The 22,230-nt window shown below is 45.1% G+C and overlaps 1 protein-coding gene across 28 annotated transcripts in view; it reads right to left on the bottom strand.

The window, feature by feature from the left end:
- The window catches only part of Epb41l3 (erythrocyte membrane protein band 4.1 like 3), a 214,345-nt gene that overhangs the window by 118,846 nt on the left and 73,269 nt on the right, over positions 1-22,230 (bottom strand). For 8 of the 28 annotated variants that reach the window (XM_006523612.4, XM_030249489.1, XM_030249492.1 and 5 more), the window contains exon 1: positions 14,236-14,522. The exons of 6 other annotated variants lie outside the window; for them this stretch is intronic. The gene's annotated coding sequence lies outside the window, so the exon portion shown is untranslated. Of the gene's footprint in view, positions 1-11,104; positions 11,791-13,438; positions 13,521-13,644; positions 13,723-14,235; positions 14,763-22,230 lie in introns of those variants that run through there. 14 more of the 28 variants (NM_001355734.1, NM_001355736.1, NM_001355735.1 and 11 more) reach the window with 8 other exon arrangements.

Here is a 22,230-nt window from a genome sequence, read left to right as displayed (position 1 = left end):
GGCTTCAGAACCCTGTCTTAACAGCGGTCGGAATGGACATGGAAGCCCCTTTCCTTAATCAGAACGCCCTTCCAATCAAACTCTTGTTGGCCCATGAAGTGCTTAACTGAAGAACTCAGCAGTGAGAACCAACTGCATTTTGATTTTCCCACCACTGGGTATAGAAGTGAAAGTTAGGTACACAGTTTATTTTTCAAATTATAAGACAATGAGGTATCCATTGGTAAGAAAAATTGTCTTTCTAGGACTGTGATAAAACGGAAAGACCATGAAATGGATAGGCCAGATGGTACAGCAGAGAAAGTGCCGGCTCAGCATCGCTGACTCGTAGGGAGCACGGAGATTCCCAGGTCCTGATTAACTGACAGTTGTAAGTATGGCCACTCTCCGTGCTGTGTGGGCAAAGTCCTCTCATCTCTCTAAGAAGCTTCTGAGGACGTTACAGGGAAGCTCCCCTCCTCAGGAAGACCCATACTGAGGGCCTATTTTAAAATTTAGAGTCAAGTTGTTTTTCACGAGGCCACTATCTTTCAATGACAACGTCAAGGATGGATGAAGAATTTCCCTTCTAAGTTTATCAAGCTGGGTTGCACACTGTGAACTCCTTTATTTAAATATTTATCAAGGACTGGAGGGGCAGAGTTTGGTAATGCTTAGAATAAACAAAGCCAGACATGATTCATATTCTCTTCTCCCCACTCCCCTCCACTGTTATCTCCAAACTCTCTGTCTCTCTGTCTCTGTCTCTCTGTCTCTCTGTCTCTCTCTCTCTCTCTCTATATATATATATATATATACACACACACACATATACACACACATATATATACATATATATATACACACACACAAACACACACATATATATGTATATCAACTTGTATTAAAATAAAATTGTTATGTTTTTTTTTAAAGAGCTAGAGAGGGTCCCTATGGCAGGAATCAAATGCATGATTCTGAAGATAGACTTGTAAGTGGGAAATGCATTAGCAGGGTGAAAAGCAAGCAGGAGAGGAGCTGAGTTGGGCTGGGTGAACAGAGGGAAGGAGAAATGAAGCCAAGGATTGTTAGAGACAAGAACTCATGTTTCTCAAGTACCCTGGGAGAGGAGGTTCCAGACTGAGGAGTTGTCGAGTCCAGTTCCCCTGAGGTAGATGCATGCCACGGGACCTTGACTAACTCCATTTAATGATACAAAACATACGAGCCCTTCAGCTAGCAACACAGGCAAACCCTAATCATAACATCAAATCAAAGGACCAGCGGTGTAAAACACACATATTGACGGTTTTCAAGCTCTAAAAGTACTAACAGGTTTGGTTTTGCTTCAAGGAGCTGCCTGTCCGAGGGTAAACACAGCCCCTCATATGCACCGGAGGTATGGACTCCCAGCAGCGTCACTTTGCTTCTCAGCAATGTCACTTTGCTTCTCCATAAACTCTTTGAAACCCAACCAAACCTGGTGAATCAAAATGGCATCTTATTCCCAATGTAACAACTCTCTAGTCTTCTCTTTGGAGTTTCCAAATATCCCTGCTGTGTGCCCTGATGTTTCCTGGGCTTGAATTCCTCTCACTGAGCTACCATCGTCTGTAGCTCACCTCAAGAAGAAAGGATTGAGGATGAAGAGAAGACCGAGATGCGGAAGATGGGTGTACCCAGACTGCGCAGTGACATTTCCCTGATGCTCTCTCACCATCAGCAAGCTGGACCGAGGAAACCCTGCGCTCACAGGACCATCTGAATCCCTGAAAGCTGAGCCAACCCCACTCCTGGAATCAAGTTTCCCATGCCCTCTTTGCCGATCCCTGCTTCCCTCTCCCTCCATCAAGGGTCATTCTGCTCTACCCCAGTCCAGATGGGCACCTTAGACCTGGTGAGCTTGCTTTCCACGACTGGAGTCGCCCTCCTATCTCAATGATTTTGAGCTTCAAGCTTTAGCTGGATTCCTCAGGCTTTCAAACTGACAAGGATGCTGGGCCTCGCTTCACAGACACCCCCAGGACCTTTGAGAAGAACCTCTGGTTCTCCCCCGACCCCAGTAATTCCCCTAATGGATGGAAACTCTGCGAGCAGTAAGTAGGGTCATCCATCCCCACTGACCATGGCAGTAAGCATTAAAATTATCTTTCTAAACAAGCAGGATTCTTCATGTCTCAGCCTCTCTCCTAATTTTTTGCTACCCTTAGTCTTCCTTGAAACACACTCTTGCCACCACTGCCTCACTTCTGACGAGGGGCAGAGTGCTTACATACACCTTGTCTCAGGATTGAAGCTTGGTGGTGACAAGTCTGACCTCTTTCACTGTACACAAAGAGAATGTGAATGAAGCCTTTAAAATTTGGCATTCTGCGTAAAGCTACACAGTGGTGGAACCAGGATGTGTTCATAGGTTTACTAATTGCTGGACAACACTATCAAACATGTGTTCTCAAAAAAGCTAACATGGGCCCTCTAATAATCTAAGGCATTTTTTTCAAAGATAATATAAAATTGTTTTAATGGCCATTTTGGATTGGTACTTGAATGACCAAAAAAAAAATTAAACAAAGCTCACAGGGCTATATTTCTGTATAAACTGCAGAATTTTCTTTCTGTGTGAATGTTTGTTTTAGCTTATGTTGGTGATTTTTTTTTTTGCATTTTTCAATGTGTGATATATGTATCTGCTAGTGTGTGTGTGTGCATATGGAGGCCAGAGGTCAACATCTGGGGTCTTTCTCAGTCATTTTCCATCTCATTCTTTTAGACAGGGTCTCTCTCACTAAGTCTGGAGCTCACGAGTGGTTAGACTGGACCGTCAGCACTGGCTTACATACAAGCTGCCACATCTGGTTCTTGCATGGTTAATAGAGAGCTGAATTCAAGTCCTCACACTTGAAGTGGGACTTAATACTTTAATAGCTGTGCTATCTCCTCGGCCCCTAGTGAATCTCAGTAGCTCTCTCTGTCTCTCTGTTTCTCTGTCTGTCTGTCTGTCTGTCTGTCTCTCTCTTTTCTCTGTCTGTCTCTGTGTGTGTGTGTCTGTGTCTCTCTGTCTCTCTCCTATCTCTGTCTCTTCTGTCTGTGTCTGTCTCTGTCCCTGTCTCTCTCCCGTCTCTCTGCCTCTCTGGCTCTCTCTCTAATGGGCAAATGATCCTCCTGCTAGGACAAACCACACTATGAGAATGTTTGTGCACCCCACGAGCTGAAAGCAGTATCGGCTTAGGAGGAAGCCGGATCGAGACGGCTGGGTTATTTTGTGCTGCTGTTTCTTTAGGTTGAGAGACACTTGAACTTGTCATCCAGAGACCAGATAATTCTAAAGTTGGCCTGGATTCCTCTTGAAGGACAGCGAAAAAGAATCCACTCAGATAAGGAGCCCAGGGAGCTATTTCTGATAAAACTGGTAATACAGGCACTTGACTACACTAATGTGACCAAATAAGACATTTTACAATTCTAGCCAGAAGAGGCCCCAGGCAAGAAAAACACCAAACTGAAATCCAACTCCTAATCGGGAGCCTGCAGGAGTAACAGGTCTGATGGTAAGCCAATACCATTACATTTTTTTCCCCCATAGAATATTGAGCGGGGAAAGTTTAATTTACTATTATATGCAGATACTTTAGTCTCGACTGCAGGACTTTTCAAGGATCTCCTCCTCCGGGTTAGGGCACTCACAGAGGCAGTCCCCATTTTGGAAATGTGTTGTGGCCTGGGTAAAGGGAACCAGAGGGAAAGGGGGGGATGCCCAAAGGAGAAGGGCAGCTCACAGGTGTAACAGTGCAGCAGCAGGTGAGGGCCTGACTCACAGGAAAAGTTCAGTTCCCAGGACCAGATCACTACAATTCCAAAGGCTGCCAGTCTCCTATGGATCCTACTTTGAATTCCAAGGACAACCTGGGTTAGTAGATTATGGTGACTTTAAGGGTCTCAGGGTGTGTCTCACATTAGTATGTATATCTCCTTTAGATATGAATAAAAGGGAAAACACTAGCCACAGTGTGCCTGCTTCCTTCAGCCCTGGTACTAGTAACACCAAATCCTATATCTTCACTGAAAAGTTCTGACCCCCATTGAGTTCCATATACATAAGAGCTTTGTAAGACCAGAGAATATCTTCAAGACCCAAACAGCTCACTGCGAGCATACAGTTTAGGACTCACAAAGCAAACAGAGTTATCACGGAGTTACACACCAGCCACCATTTTGATCAAATGATTCTATCTACTCAGACAGGTATTGCATCATCCAGGTCAAGGAAAATTAACGCCAGCCACAGACATAGTAAGAGCATATTCTTTCAATTTTTATTTAATCCTTTCTGACCATCTGGCTATCAAATTGTTACCATTCCTACTTAATAGATAATGAAACCAAACCTTTATTCTACTTGTTTTAAACTTAAATTTTATAGAGCTTCCTGGGGGCAAGTATGGGTTACAAGGGGTAGACCAGTAGTCTATCCATAATGAAACCCAGACACTCTGAGTCAAAGGCTCTTTGCTCTGTCTTTGACTCTCACTTAAACATCAGTACTATTAATTTACTATTTGTTTATAGTGCCCTGCCTCCCTAGAGTAAATGCTCACCTAACAACAGCCAGAAAGCTGGAGAATCACTGACATGTGTCACTCAGGAGTCCCTAAGGCAGTATCACTGAAATGTGTCTCAGACCCACTTCTACTAGAGGTCACCGGAGACTCTAAGGATCATGGCTGCCCAGACCCAACTCCAGTCACACTAAAGGCAAGTGGATGAATGACCCTAGAATTTCCTTTTCATTGCCCCTCCCCTCATACTTCTGTCACATTTGAAATCCATCATGTCTTAATCTTTGCAAAGCTGTATTGTCATTAGAAGTCTCATACTTGACAAAAATTCTATCTTCTGCCGGATGATTATCCTTTAGATTCTGGGAATTTTACACAAAGCATCACAACATTATCTTTGAGAGTCATCCTTGGATCAAAATTCCTAATGTTGCCTCTACAAACAAAGTAGGAAAATAACACATAGTAGCAGAAGTGGTAAGACATGTACTATACCTATCCTCCACACACACCTAGAGAGCCAGTCAGAAGATCTTGTTTGACCATTCAGGCAGCACTAGCACCACTTCAGAGCTGGGCAACGTTGTTACAATGATTGGTGAACTGATGACCGGCTCCAGGTCATCAAATATTTCTATAGGTGTTTCTCTAACTCAGGGCATTTCTTATATTCATCAAGACAGCTGTTCCCTGTGGGTTTCTGCTATCTACATCTCAAGAATTTCAAGCGTCTTAAGCTAAACATGTAAATCCACTCCATTTTCTAAGCCATATACTTAGCTCAATATAAAGCTACAAACAGGCTGTTCAATGTTCTCTAAAGGCCCACATGTTAAAGCCTTGCGTAGCAGCCTGCACCACTCATGGAAGGTGGTAGAACCTTTACGAAGTGGGGGCTAGAGAACAGAAGTTAGGTTAGCCGGGGCGTGACCTTCAAGGGCATAAGCTCTTTCCCATTTCCAGCCTCCCTGAGGTGAACAACTTGCCTTCCGCATATATTCCCGCCACAAGGTGCTGTATTGTCACAGGCCCAAAGCAACATGCCCAAGCAACTCCGGACTAAATCTGAAGATATGAGCGGAAGAGACCTTTTCCTTTTTATAGGCTGGTTGAGCCAGGTATTCTTTAACAGTGGTAGGAAGAGGACTAGCAGAGGTACTAGAGTTGGAGGATTAATTCTCCAAATTTAATTGTCCCAAACCCTGTATTTCTGTGACGTACGTTAACTCTAGGTGCAAACAGTATCAAAGCAGACAACTCATGTGTGCCTGAGAATCTGCGCCTCCCTAACAAGGCTTAGCAGAAACCTGCAGCACCATTGCTATTAGCACTGCTTCAAGATCCTAAGACTGTGTAAACTGAAGACCTTGTATTCATGAACAACAAAGATGATCTCTCTGCAGGACTTGTAAGAGATCTGTGCACTGAGGCTTACCTCTGTTATTATATTAATATTAATAATAATATTATTATTATATTACTAAGGACTAAAGGAAGAAAGGACTCAGAAGTCAAATAAGAAAAAGCCATAAAGAAGCTTAACTCTTTGTCTTTGGGACCCAGAGTCCTCTCTACATACACACACACACACACCATAAACTATCCCCAGATGTGAATGACTTGACTCTGTGAAGTCTAGTTTAGGGCAAGCTTCTAGTTGGCTGGCCCTTGGGCATGCCAGGAGGTTCAGGGTTGGGGACAGGACACTGAGCATGGAGGAACTCAGCATTAGCGTTAGCAGGGTGAGATCGGCCCTCTATGAAGAAAAGACATTAAAACTGAAGAAATTGGGAAATAGTGGACATCTGGTTGTTTTCATTCGTTAAAACTAAATGTTCACACACAGCAAAGAGGTACAGCAAAGAGGTATATATATTTATCCTTGAAATTTTAATTGTGCGTACTGTCGCATGTCAGGGAAAGCCTACTGATGTGCAGGCTAGAAGTAAAGGATTCAAAGTGTAGGTAGGAAGAAGCAGAGAGAGGCAGGGCCAGATGACACGGCTTCTAACACTTGCCATGATCAAGGTAAGGGTCCCTTATCAGCACAGTGTGGGAACGAGAGAAAACACTTAGTATCATTAAAGAAAGGAATGTGAATTAAAAATTAGTGTTTAATAACTATACAATATTAGCTAGTTCCCTTCCCTTCTGTCTTAGTCAGGGTTTCTATTCCTGGACAAAATATCATGACCAAGAAGCAAGTTGGGGAGGAAAGGGTTTATTCAGCTTACACTTTCCACATTGCTGTTGATCACCAAAGGAAGTCGGGACTGGAACTCAAGCAGGTCAGGAAGCAGGAGCTGATGCAGAGGCCATGGAGGGATGTTACTTACTGGTTTGCTTCCCCTGGCTTGCTCAGCCTGCTCTCTTATAGAACCAAGACTACCAGCCCAGAGATGGCATCACCCACAAGGGGACCTCGCCCCTTGATCACTAATTGAAAAAATGCCTTACAGCTGGATCTCATGGAGGCACTTCCCCAACTTCCCCAGCTCCTTTCTCTGTGATAACTCCAGCCTGTGTCAAGTTGACACAAAACTAGCCAGTACACCTTCCTTGTCTCTTTACTCACTTACAGAACATCCCTGGCTTTTACTGCCCAAGGTGTGAGGGTATACCTGTATACATGAAACGTATTCTCCAGAAATTCTGCTCCACAAAGAGAATGGCTGTTCGTTCAGCAGCATTGAAGGTAGAATTCGTGTCATAAGCGATGATATTACTCATGCAGATGAATCTACATGCATGAAAATAATACTAACTGATACTTGTTCAAACACTTATAATACAGTATGCATCGTGGCCAGTGTCTGCACAGGTGGTAACATTTAACCCTCACATCTTGAAGAGTTAAGAATCAGGGACATTTTATAAATGAGGAGAGAGACTAAGAATGGAAGGGAACTGACCAACACTGTCTACTTTTTAGACACGCTGGCTGTAATGAGTTCAAGACCAAGTTTGTGAAGGGTGTATCTCTGAAGGACGAGATCTCTGGGTTTCCAGTGCTGCTAGAGGACATTTTAAAGGGAATGCTTATTATTCTTAGAAATGAAGATGTTTTCACTGGAAGGATAAATAGAAAGGAAGATTTTTCTCATTTTTTGTGTATCTCATTTCTGTCTCTAATGACCCAGAAGTAATATTTAATCTTGAAATACACACACACACACACACACACACACACACACACACACTTGGAGTTAATTGCCAAAATGTCAATCCGTTAGAAGGAAAATTGTTACTCTCAATTTCTGAAAAAAAAAAAGTAAAAGGATTAGTTCAATAAGAAAAACCATCTGTTTCTAGATCCTTGGTCTTGTGGTTCATCCTAGGTGGATCGCCAGATGAAGGCTTCTTCTCTACTCAAACGCTTCTAGCGGCTCCTCACTGCACGGCAAATCCAAAACCTTCCACAATCACTCACAGATTCGCCTCTCCCTGCTACTCCCTGGTATGAAGGGTAAATCTCACTCATCTTAGGCTCCTTGCTTCTTGACTTTCTTTACAATGCCTGATCTCAACCAAAGCCAAACTGTCCACCAGGGTGAAAATGCAAAGTCAGAAAGAGGAGACAAAGGGCACAGCCTTCCTGCAAAGCAGCACATCTAAGAAGGGCAGTTACCTCACACACACACACACACACACACACACACACACACACACACACACACACACAAACATAACCACTCAACAATATAAGGTGTTACAAATGCACAGGCTAGGGCTGCTGAGATGGTTCTGCATTGAAAGCATTGAAGGCTCTTCCAGAGGACCAGGGTTCAATTCTCAGTACCTATGTGGCAGCTCACACCATCCTGTTCCAGGGGATCCCACACCCTCTCTGGCTTCCTTTGGCACACAGATATATATGCAGGCGAAACGCCATACACATTAAAATAAATAAATGAATGCAGAAAAATGTTTATATGTTGCCTATGGTTCAGATCTGAAATAGTCCCCAAAGGCTCCTTCTTGAAGCACTGGTCCCCAGGCTGGGCATGACTGGAACCTTGAAGAGTAGGGCCTAACTTGGGTGAATTGGGCTTGGGGGAGGGTCCTTTGGGGGGTGATATTAGGATCCATTCTCTTTTCGTTCCTTTTACTTCCTATGGACATGAGGAATTTACACCATCAGCCCTCCCAGTCATGATGTGCTGCCCGACAGTAGGTCCAAAGGCCAAAAGCCAGGGACAGAATCCTCTAAAACCCAGGGTTAAAATAAACACTTCCTCTTTTTTAAGCCGACTCTCTCAGGTATTTGTTACACTGACAGAACCTTGCCATAGTTCATAAGAATGGCAAACCATATTCACATAGACTATGACATCAGGTATGAGACAGCATTAAGTCGTACAGCAGTCCTACAACTGAACTATGACTTGTGCACTGGTTTAAAAAAAAAAACTCTGGGACTTCTCTAAGTATTCAATGCATAAAGCAAACATTAGCAAAATAAAATCATCTAGGTACTTATAAAGTCACTTATACCCAGACTCGACATCTCATGACTGCACAGTCAACCCCTGCCTACACTTTCTGCACGCTACTGCCCGTGTGTCACCAGGAGCACCACATGCATGCATACATGCCTGCATGCTCCAGTGCATTCTTCAGGAGGTCTGTAAAAGCAGCTGGCAGCCAGTCTAAGCTATGCGTTAGAGGAAACACAACTGACACACTGTACAATAAAACCCAACGCTTGAGACTGGGGTGGGGGGGGAACTGGGTGAGGCTTTATGTGATGAGATTGGAACTTGAATTAGAGAAACTACTACTTGAGAATACAGACAATGTATATACATACAGAAATAATGTCTATGTACATCTTGTATATATGCATTATATACATACACATTGCATATGTGCATAGGAATAATATATGTGCATGTCTTGTTTTACACACAAACACACACACACACACACACACACACACACACACTTTTCCTCCGTTTTCATCACAGGCAGGACCAGTACCATCTCCCAGCATTGAGACACTTCAGCTTTTGCCCTGCTTCCATCTGCTAGCGTCCCTCTGAATGAGCATCCCCCTACACGGATTCTCCCAGAGTTGGTGGGAAAAGAAACAGAATACCCACAGTCCTCCCCTTGACGTCACCATCATCCTCCGTGCTGAACACCTCTCAAGCGTGCTCTTCTCCGATACAGCAAACCTGCTGGGACCTGCACAGTTTAAGCTACAGCCAGGGATCAAGGTGGATATGCAGAGGACCTTTCTATTAAAAATAACAGCTGCAGATATGACCAGGTACTTCGGTCTTGCGCCCAATAGTGATGCTTTTCAAGCACTTCGTCATAAGTAATATGTCATAATTGTTTCTTATTTGGTTGCATACATACCGAATGCATCAGGAGTTAGAACTGTTTGTTTCAGGGATAAAAACCCAGGAAGAATAAATCCTAACCCATACCATGCACTCGATCTAGTATGATTGGAGGAAAAACAATAATCACAGGGAAAAATTTAAACAATGCATTTGTTTTCTAGGCTTAACACAAGACTACCTCCATGTGTGTGTGTGTGTGTGTGTGTGTGTGTGTGTGTGCATATGCTTATGTTGAGTGCACATATGTGTGGTTTGTAAGAAAGTCTGTAAGAACAATGTATCAAAATGTCAGCTATCTTAAAATTAAGTTGTCAGCCTTTCTTCCATACTGCAAATTACAAAAGAATTAGGGGTTGGGAGCTAATAGAAGCTTCCAGTCCTGCAGTGTGCAATTTAACCAATCATCGCAAGGTCTAAAACCACAGTACCGAAGACATTTCACCAGTGATCTGCAGGCCTAGCACCTAATTTAGACTTCTCTACCTCCACTGTTCTCAAGTCCTTTTCTTCTCTCTGCTTCAGGAACGTGTCCTGGAATAGCCGAACCTTTGAGTAGGAACCACCCCGACTTCCTACAGTGCTACCTCATCAAGGTGAAATCATGGCAGTCATCTTTGCAAAGACCCAGACAGAAGACACCCGAGACTGATGCGTGGCTCTTCCCTCTGCCCTGATGAGATCACACTAAGTTCATAAAAAGCAGCTAATATACTTTATAGGCTATGAGGTACGTAGAGTATAGGAGCACTCGGGACCTGAGCGTCCTCTGACCCCCTGTTAGATGCTAATTTGGACCAGACATGTCTCCACACTAGAATTCTCCAAGGATTAAAATGTCAAATTACAAAATAATATCAGCAAATAAAGCAAAGTTAGAATGGAAACTAATTACCCACAGATCATGGCAGATAGCTCCTACACCTGTGACACCTCTAGCTTTTCTATTTTTCCCCAGTTGTGAACAGCAAGCACATTGCGTCAAACCACAAAACAGCATTGCCAACTCAGAAAGTATAAAAGATACGAGATATTTTAAAGATGGCACTAATAACCTAAAAATGAAAAAAATTTACGCATGATATTGCAATAGTACAATAGTGCAAACAGGATCAACTACAGGCTTAATAAATTTAAAAGCCTGACTTGCTGAACCCCACAGTATTTTCTTATGGGACAGAAATATTCGAAGATTTTTACCACTTCACATCCATACGATACCTTGTTGTGCTGTTCACGGTGAAAGCCTCATGAAAGGCTTCTGCAGGCTTCGATGGGACTCCAATGCTTCTGCCTGCCCCACCCTGTTTTCCTCTGAGCCATAGTGATGTCATAGCCCCAGCCCAGCAATGATGTCACTGTCCGGGCCCTGTTTCTGGGGACATAATCCTTTATAGCCAGGACAAATGCAATAGCAGTGGAGCCCTTCAAAGGGCCCTGAGTGTCTGATGAATTCCCATCAAATGAGCAACTAGTGGTGAGCCTTCTGAAAGGACGGGGTGCTGAAGGTGAACTTGATTCGTGGCTCTCAGTGGGGAGTTTATACTCCATCATAAAGCTCACACTCAGAGGGGAGTGGAATTCAGAAAAGACTGTGAGGACAGAATTATGAAGGACAACCAGAGTACTCTACTTAAGAAAATTCTCTTCGCTATACTTGAATTCTCACCCGAAAGGAAAGATTTCCCAGGCTACTCTTGGAGTCAACTTTCACTGCCATGGAAATCGCCGATTCCCACCTATCCATTGTAGAATTCCCCTCAGTGTATGGGAATGCCAGGGTGGGAGGACAGGAGTGAGTGGGTAGGTGGGGGAGCACCCTCATAGAGGCAGGGGTCCAAGGTAGGGGATAGGGGGCTCCCTAAGGGGAGACCTGGAAAGGGGCAACCATTTGAAATGTAAATAAAGAAAATATCCAATCCAAAAAAAAAAAAAAAAAAAAAAAAAGATGGCTGTGCATCCTACAAGCGAAGAAAGCACTGATGAGCCAATCCCTCCACACTAGCCTGAAAGGACAGCATCAACAGCTCTCTGAGGTCACAGGTTGTCACCTCACTCCTACCTCAGTGCACCCTTAGTGGCTTGGCCATTGGACTTAGAAACCTTATCATTTATTTGTGATTACTTTATGTGCATTGTTGTTTTGCCTGCATGCGTGTCTCAGTGAAGATGTTGGGTCCTCTGGAACTGGAGGAATGGATGGTTGTGAACTGCCATGTGAGTGCTGGGAATCAAACCAGAGTCTTCTAAAGAGCAGTCAATGCTCTTAAGCACTGAGTCATCTCTTCCAACCCTGCCTTTGGATTTTTAAAAAAGCAACACACACACACACCCCAGATCCAGTCAGAGAAGTAAACCTGAATCTTGTATTTCCACAGAAATCAAAGTTGGCCTTGGTCCAAGGACCCAACGGGGATTGGCGAACGCACTCTCTAAACCATATTTATGCCTAAGGAAATTCTCTAAAAAATTAGATGTAAGTATGTCATTGGGACAATGGCCTTTGCCCCCTAGCTCTACAATCCTCGGCCTAAAGGTGTTTACAAGCGACAGAGGCCACTCTTCTGGTTTCCGATCAAACCTCTCGAAACACATGCTCTGTTTTTGCAAGAACTTGCTGTGCGCGAGATCAGTTCATGCAGTGGCTTGTGCTTCTAATTATCTAGCTTTTTTTCTAGACCATTGGAATAATCATAGTGTAAATAATTCAATACTCACAGCCTTCAGCTTATTCCATCGGGGTTTTGGAAACTAACAAAGGAGAGGCATGCTTCTTCAATTTGGAAATTATTTCCTCTCACGATAACTTTGTTACTCCAAACAAAGGTTTAAAAAGTTGATGCCACAATGACCATGCAATTCAAAGACAGCGGTAAAAGCACTGAGCAGAGTCAATAAGGATCATCAAATCCCTCCTCCTCCTCCTCCTCCTCCTCCTCCTCCTCCTCCTCCTCCTCCTCCTCCTCCTCCTCCTCCTCCTCCTCCTCCGCAGGTTCACTCCTTCAAAGCCCCACTTAACTCTAACGGTGCTGCATTCATGGCCTCCGGATATACGTGGAGTTCCATCATTTTTGATTCATGGGGGCTTTAAAAGGCAGTGTAAGGCGCAAAAAAGAAATTTCTTTTGATCGCCGGATTTGATGAGTCCTTTACTTGGTTAAGTTATGCTACCAAGAGTAACCCCCAGAACATCCGACCGCCCCACAGATCCCCAAACGGGCCCCTGAAAACCCCAGCCAAGGATGTCTGCAAAAGCAATTCCATAAAGTAATGTAAAAAAGCTGAAACGCCAACTTAAACACGTAATGGAAGCATTGCGTTATTAGCAGGATTGCCTGGCCCTCTCAGGACTGCCCAGCCTCCATGCTTAATTAATACCACATGTTCCCTTTATCATTCGATTTGTTCTGTAGCACTCTTCCCAACTTGAACCCTGGTCTGCAAAGACGGGAAGGTAAATCGCCCCCCCCCCCCGACCCCCAAGAAAACTTCAGATCAGTACATCTAAAAGGAGAAAGAAAGCAAGAATGTTCCCACCAGAAGGACCACACTTACAATCTGCGAGGTAACCACACCCACCGCATTGCAGAAGCTGTGAACTTGGCACCGGGTGCAGGGGGTAGGGGGAAGGGGAAGAGTAGGGCGCGATTAGAGAGAGAACCCGAAAAAGCAAGCCCTCCCCCCACCCCCGGGTGCAGGAGCCTGGGTGCACCAGCCGCAACTAGCAGGGACCGGAGTCCTGCGGTCCCCAGCCTCCCTACCCCGACCCCTCCAGGCGACCCGCAGTCCCGAGGGCGCCAGGTGAGCCGCGCCCGGCCGAGTGCTCGGCTCTGCAGGCCGGGGCGCGTTCCCGCCCGGCGCAGGGAGCCGTCCCAGGGGCGCGCGGCCGGCAGGTGCCCAGGCCCGGGGCAACCTGGCTGGCCAGTAGCCGGCCCGAGGTCGCCGGCCACTCGAGGGAGAGGCAAGTTACGTAAAAGCGGCCCGCCTCGCCGTGGAGCCAGGATGCTCCGAGACCCGCCGCGCCCGCCCGGGGCACGGACGCAGCGGCAGCCGCAGCCTCGGGGACGCACAACCCCTCCCGCGCACAGCCCCCGGCCTGGCGCCGCAGTGTTTTTCCCCCCAAGCCCCGCACGCTCGGAACATGGCGTCCCAACCCGGGGTTCCGCGCCGATGGCTGGAGAGGGGCGCAGGGCCCGATCGCCCCCAGGGGCCGGAGCTCGGAGAGAGGCCCCCAGGGCGGAGGCCGAGGTCGGCGGGCGCAGCGCAGCGCACCGGGGCCCCCCAAGCCCCGCGCGTCTTGGAAGCGAGTCCCCCTCGGAGCCCTTCGGCCCGCCAAGGGCAGAAAAAGTTACCTGGGGGCGGCGGGAAGGCCGGGCGCGCCGCGGCGTGGGGACCGGGCTGGCGCTGGCGTCCTGCTCGGCGGTGCGCAGGAGACTCCGCGCGGGAGGAAGCCGCAGCCCAGGGCTCCCCCGCCCCCCTTTGCAGGAGGCACGGAGGCTCCGCGGAGCTGCGGCGGGGCCCACGCCCAGACTCCGAGCGAGGGGGGCCAACCTCGTCCTGGCTTCCCTCCCGCGCGGGGGAGGGGGCCGCTGCAGTTCTTCAGGACACCTAGGTTGAGCAGTCCTCTAGAACCTAGCTCTGGGGGACCGCGACCGAGTCAGCTGCTGAGAGCAGTAGCCTTTGGATTTACACTTGGATTATTGCAGGGCCTCTGGGTCCCCTCCTCTCCCTTTAGAGATCCCCGTGGGGAGTGTGGCTCCTCTCTCTCTCTCTCTCTCTCTCTTTCTCTCTCTCTCCCTCTCTCTCTCTCTCTCTCTCTCTCTCTCTTTTCTTTTGACCTTCTGGTGAGTTCTCTATTGCCTTGGGGACTGCAGTATCTCCCCCTCTCCCTACCCCCAATCCTCCCGTTTTGAAATTGGAAGTGTGTTAACAGAGGTTCAGGACTCCAGATTTAAGTTCACAGTGAAGACCGGAGTTAATTAGAATGATAACTAGTTTTTGTGTCTGTCTGCAGCTCCCTCTTTCCTGGGAGCTACAAAGCTTAAGCTGGGGGGGGGGGGGGGGCGGGGAGAGAGAGAGAGAGAGAGATCCTGACTTGATTAGTTCTCTGGCCATCTCACACTCTCTGGGGCTCAAGACACTCTGGCATATTTCTTTAAGGCTTCTAAGGCCTTTCTCAAATCACCTAGTCACTGGCCTGAAGCTGAAACTCATTAAAGGAGGGAAAGAGATTAACAAACGATTGAATTTACTAATGGATGGCACAGATAAGATGTAAAATAAATGTCCCCAGCAGGGATGAGTGGTGGCTTACACTGAGCAGGCCTGAGGAGATGGGGAGGCTTGGCCAGGGAATCTAGAGTATCTACAATGTCAGTAGGAAAGGGAGGGGACATCCAGTTGCCTTGGCTGGAGAGGAGGGGGCTTTGATACCTCCTATGAGAGAGAAGGTTAGGAAATTATGTTACTGGTCTGCTATGGAGTTTAGGGACTGTGTTTTCTAGATGTGCAGCTCTGGAAATTAAAATTTTGAATGGAATAGTGGGGGGGGGGGGGGAATCTATGGCACTGCATAGACTGTAGAGTAGATAGGCAGATTCCAGGCTGCAGAGAGGAGGGGCCTATGGTCCAGACCCAGGAGCCAAAGGTAAAAAAGACCTAGAGTTCTTTACATCTAACAACATGTAAGGGTTCAAATATCTAATATGCATGAGGGCCACTTGTTAGTTTTGAGACATGTGTACCTGTCATACGGGCACATCTGTGGCTCTGTTTCATAAATCCATGAATGGAGGCAGTGTGTGTGTGTGTGTGTGTGTGTGCACGTGTGCACGTGTGCACGTGCATGCACCTTCAACGAAGGTCCCTTCCTTGAAAATGGACGAGAACAAACCATATCATTTACAACAAACACAAACTCAGCAATATCCTTTGAGACCCAGATGGCTCCGAGCCTTTCATTCATTTTGATGCAATGTTTTTGCGATTTAAAAAAAAAAAAAAAAAAGTTGAACGCAGCCTGTTCTCTCCATGACTCATGAATCCTCGTGGATAAATCAGGGGTGGCATGTGGGTGACTACTCTCCAGGGAGGAGGGAAAAACAGTAGAATGCTAAGTATTCTGTTTGAAAAGTTAGGAATGCCTAGCTAATTATCCTAACAATCTGCAAGTTCAAGGACTGCATTAAGAGCTACAGAGGTAGCTCAATTGGTAGAGAACTTGCCTAGAAGGCAGGACACCCCAGGATCGATCCCCAGCACTGTACACACTTCACCAGGCAGTATATGCTGGGTCCCTAATCTCAGCACCCAGCTGGGGTCAGGCAGGAAGAGCATAATTCAAGTCTTCCTCAGCTACATGGCAAATTTTAGGCTGGCTTGTCTCAAGTCATCTCATCCTTACCAAGTTGAAATGGGAAGCTGGGTAGCAGTTGCTCTAACTTCCTTTGGGCACAACCAAGACTATCAGCTACTACTTTTGTGTATCTAACACAGATACGGAACGAAAAGAAATGCCAAAACAGGCAACTCACGAGCAGATCATTGCTCTCTTAGTACTTAACTCGCGTGTGCTCAACTGAACACTCTGCCCTGCCTTAATACTATCTTGCAGGAGCCCTTGGTAGTCATCTCTGTCTTCCCACAGTGCCTCACAGAGGACATTGCAAGTCAGAACCCATTTTTTTCTAAATGAATGAATAGATGCCAAATATTGGCCTATGCTACCTCTTTACATCTAGGATTCAGACACCTTATGTAGGAAAACATCAGGGTGTTTTCCAAACTCCTTAAGCTTCCATATTCTAGGATTCTATGAAGTTCAAAAGGCACCATGGACTCGGTGAGGAGCTAGCTGCTAAGTGCTTGCTTTTGAAAGATCCTGGCAGAATGTAAAAGGACACAGAAGCCCTGAAATTGGCAAGATAGACGTCAGTGTTAGCAGAAATAGCTTCACTGATTTAGAAAAATAGAGGTGCGCAATGCTCTGGCCACTCCTCAAACCTGTGTGTCTGCCAATGTTCTGACCAGGTGTGTGCCCATTGCTGCACCCTCATTAGACTCTTTCTTTGTACCCCTCCCATACCCATTTCTTGAGAATAGACATTGTTTAGATCTGGAAATCCCCTACTCTCCCCCTTCTCCTTTCCCCCCTGAGGGCCTATAAAAACTGGGACCTCTTTCCCCTCGAGGTCGACTCCTCTACCCCATGTGTGGGATATGAGTCGTCCCCAGAGCTCTGGCTTTCCCCGAATAAAGCCTCATGTGGTTTGCAACAAGCTTGGTCTATCGTGAGTTCTTGGGTGTCCGCTATTGTCCTGAGGCCTGAGCGAGGGGCTCCTCTTGGAGTCTTTCACTTTGTAAGCATGGGGACCGCAGTTTGATCACTCAAAACCCACATAAGAGATCCAGTCGTGGCGCCATATTCTGGTACTATCAGCACTTTGAAGATAGAGACAGGACTTGAAGGAGAAACAGCTAGAATCATGGGTGACTTCCAGGCCTATCAAAGACTCTTATCTCACAAAGCAAGGTAGAGCAGGCATATAAGGAACAACACTCAAAGTTGACCTCTGGTCTCCACAGGCACACACACATGCACAAGCACACATCCACCTACAAATAACATATCATACCTAATACCGACCAAGTAAGAGTAATATATTAATAGCCCATCTAACAATCACTGGACAATAAAATGTCCAATCCTTCCATATAGAAAGGAGAGGGAGAAATAGTAGACAATAAAAGTTTGAGTAAAAAATGATACTATCAATCACAGCTGGATCAACCACAGCTGGATTTGCTTGAATTCTTCACAAATCCCTTTCACTACTGCAGATGAAGCAGCTCAGACCTCAGGGTAGCCCTCACTTTTCTAACGCAGAAACTGCTTCTCCAACAAGTTACAGAATAGTGGTTTTGTTAAGTCTATTTCTGACTGAGATGTACAGCAACGCTCCCAACTAAAAGCCTTTCACATTGTCTCAGAGCTGGTGGCCATTTTACAGGAGAATTCGGGTTTGTATTTCATGGGATGTTCTGCAAATGTGGATGTCTACAAAATGCAGGGAAAGGTTCCGTCTCGGCAGCCCAGGTCTCAGGATACCCATCCCGTTCTCCTCCTATACAGTCAGGCTTGCTCTATAACATGTTATTTTTATGCTTCCTATAATTGCTTTACTGCACATAATATGTATCACTGAAGGCCAACAACCAGGCAGGAATTCAATCCATGGTGTAGGAATGCAGCTTATCTCAGATACAAAATGAAGAGGCAGGGTTCCCCACAAAACTCTGTCCACATGCAAGCAGCAGTATAAGGCCGATTCCTTGGTACTCACAGCCCTCCACCACCTGAACAACAGTGATTGCTCCCACTTGATACCCAAGTTAAAGCAAACAGAATTTTCAGGTTGCCTTGGCAGCAACATTTGTCAGCTTCATGAACAAGATAGCAGAAAACATGATGGGAATCTGACTGTTGACCCTGTCTGCAGGTCTTTCAGACATGAAGAGGAAGGAAGACTGGAGTTGGAGCAAACCCCAGACGTGCTGCTTCGTTAGGCAAACACACCATTTGTTCTCAGTTGTTCAATTTAAGCTGCAGGCTTAGTAACATGTTAACGGCCTTTGAAGAGACCAGTCGAGGCCTGCTTTGCCTTCATAGGAATGCCGGGCACCTGAATCGCATATCAAATCCTTGAAATCAGGGCACAGGTCTTTAGTCACAGCATTACCGGAGACCGTGAATAAGCAATCCAAGGGTGAATGCATAATTCAAAAGCAACAAGCACCTCCTTCTGAAATGGGAATTCATTTAAGAGTTCCTAGTGTCTAAATATTCAGAATAACGCTAAGCTTGTAGCTCATTAATGCTTCCAGATGCTGGCTCCATCGTGATTGTGTGCATTGATCAGTGTGGAGACGGGATAGATGCGTAACACAGATGGAAGGCATGATTCTAAAACCACCAACATCTACAAATGCAACACAAAGTGTACCAAAAAAAATGTGAGCATTTGCAAAGGAGCAAGCTTTGATAGGCTAATACAGCATTAACTGTAGAATTCCGTACTTGTCTCCTTTCCTCCATACTTACAGAAGCTGAAAGTTGGGTCAGTACACCTAGTGTTTCACTTGATTAAAACACACCCTTATAATTTGATTTCTCTGAATGTTAGAGCTAGGTCTCAGTCCTTTTAAATAAAGTAACTTCTAACAATACAATGGTAAGAGTTATTTTAACACCTAGTTCTTTTGTAGAACTGAAATACTCAATAATTTTATTCCTCTCTTAGATCATAAGAATCCTTTGTGAGTGTTTTCTATTTGAGGGTCTGGTATATAGTATAAAGAATGAAACTGTAAAATGTAAGAGATGGGAGTTAGAAATGTGCAATTTAATTCCATTTCCAAATAAAATAAATACACGCAGAATGTTTTACTCCTGGGAATTCTCTATTTAGGAAATATTAAGAATGGAAGATGGTAATATGTGTTTACTGAATTCAACTCCCATACAGATGACTTGCATCAAACTGTTCTGAGAGGCTTAAGGTTTTTAATCATTTTTTTCTACCCTTGCCACAAAGACACAATAACAACACCAGCAAGCCTCCACAACTCTCATGAAGTTGTCAATGCTCCTCATCACCAATTCTATTTCTTTCAGTGGCCATCAATAGTTAATGGAGGATTGAGGAGCAAGAGGCATCCAGCAGCTGGCCTGCTGACTTGCCAGCCACCTTTGGGTTTACATTGCCCTCTTTAGGCAAGCCTGCAACGGTGGCTTAAAAGAGAGTCAGCTTTGTGTCTTAATTGGTTCCTGATGTCCTGGACTTTCTCCCCGTCCCCTGCTCACTGCCTGTTCTTGTCCGGTATGGGCCCACCCTGAAAATGTGATTTCATTATAACACACCACTTCTAGAATGCTCTCAGAATCAATGAAAATGATGTACAGGATTTCTGTGTCATACTTGACATCAATTTTCGGGGCATTTCAAAACAACCTGGTTGCTTCTGCCCTCATCAAGATGTATCAGGGATGCATCTGAATATTGAAGACTTGTTTCCAGATGGTAGAGATTGGGAAGAATATCAGAGTTTCCCAAACTCAGTTGTGCACAAACCACTTTCTGATCTGTTTGTGTCTCAGGACCAAACATAATCACAGCATTTATGTGAGACCACCTTGAGTCTGACATATGACTAATAATGAAATGTTTTTGGGTAGCAGCCCAGACTATGCAAATCAGATGTTGGGTAACAGTTCACTTGAGTGATTATAAATCACTTAATCTTGACAACCACTGATGTGGATGGCCAGAGAAATGTCCATGGGGGTCCCCATAGGTGACTGATGTTTCACAGAAACATAAAAGAGCACAAAGTGTAAGAACTTTGCATACTCATATGAACTCACACACACACACACACACACACTATCTGGACTGGAACACCCTCATTAAGACCCAAAGATGAGCTATGCCTACAGCACACACACACACACACACACACACACACACACACACACACGACACACATACATACCACATACATACACACACACTATACATACATACACACACACATACCACATCCATACACACACACTATACATACACACACACACACACACACACACACACACACACACACATGGACACACCCCACATACATACATACATACATACATACATACACCACATACACACATGCACACACACATACACACCACATATACACACAAAGACACACAATCTGGAGTGAAAGAGCCTCATTAAGACCCAGAGATGAGCTATGCCCACAGCATCCACACTACTCAGTCAGTTCACATTTTCCAGAAGAGCTATTGCTTGGATCTTGTCCTTGGATGCATCAGCCTGCAACAGCAGTTCATTAGCAGTAAGTACAGCAATAAATAACAATGAGAGATTGTTCTGTTCCCAGCCCCAGCAATAATTGCATTAGAAGGCCATTTATTGAAGATTGCAATAATGGTACATCGCTCACCTTAATTTCCAAGCACAGGAAACATCTTTACAGAATTACCAAGAGGTGCCACATTGAGACGGGCAATCAAGGACTCGTTTCTGGCAATTTGGGATAAGTCTGGCATTTGACTGACTGAAACCCGAGAGATAGATTTACCTAGAGTAATACTATACATACACACACACACACACACACACACATACCACATCCATACACACACACTATACATACACACACACTATACATACATACACACACACACACACACACACACACACATATGTTGGGTTGATGTACCCAAAGAGGCATTTCTCATGCTAACCAGTGACGAAGTTAGGTAAACTGATGAGAGGTTACAACTTTCTCTCCAAAAACGTAGCACACAGAATTTTCATGAAACAATGCTTTCAAATCAACATGATAATGGTTTTTCTCTATGAACCTTGTGTTTATACATCAGTTTAAAGCACTCTTTGGTTTTATGAAAGGACCCATAAGCATTAGAAATCAAGGTCTAATTTTATACCTCTATGTGTTAAGACATAGTGTGCGGTGCCAGTAATGTTCTCCTTGTTCAGGCCACATCAAAGAATTAAGATTTGGCTCAGTAAGTGAGGATGAATCATGGTTGCAACGTGATCAGGGGCTGATCCTGCGGCTGTGGCATTTAAGGATACACCAGCCACTACCTGTTAATGCTCTAAGGGACTCCTCTGGCTACAGGGTATTTGGGCAAGAACATCCATAAAACGTTATCCAATACAGAGATGAATGTGTTCTTCAAGAGTCTGTCACCCAGGAATGGGGCTTCTCGTGCATTCTCACGCTATCTGCAACAGTGACTTGGAGTCCGAGTTATTGGCGATACCTGTACACGTTATTTGGTGAAAACCCTGCAAGCTTTGCCTATTATAGGTGGAGATACATGTGACATTGTGGTGGTGTTCTCCTCTAGGGGTCTAAAGACATCCCCCTTCCTCTTCATTGAGAAGGACCTCTCAGACCCTCCAACCAATCTGATTTGCTCAACTTACTGTTGCTCAGAGCCAGGCTTTACCAAGTCAACTTAGGTGGCAGGATGTGATAGTGTTTAAAGTCAAGGCATAAATACTCAGAATGGAAAACCTGAAAGTTTGTTTTTTTTTTTTTTAACTGGATCCTTCCGAGGCATCACAATGTTGGTTCCTAAAGTGTATGATTGTTAAGCTTCAAGGAGCATATATGTACACATTACATTCTTATGAGTACCATTATAGTTGATAGGCAGAATACTAGATAATGTTAGGATCTATAGGCTTCAGATTTTGACTTTTCTCAACATCATCATCCCTTAAAACCTCCTTACATTTTCT

This window comes from Mus musculus, chromosome 17, assembly GCF_000001635.26.
Source record: "Mus musculus strain C57BL/6J chromosome 17, GRCm38.p6 C57BL/6J".
NCBI lineage: Eukaryota > Metazoa > Chordata > Mammalia > Rodentia > Muridae > Mus > Mus musculus.
This window is presented reverse-complemented; position numbering and strand designations above follow the sequence as displayed.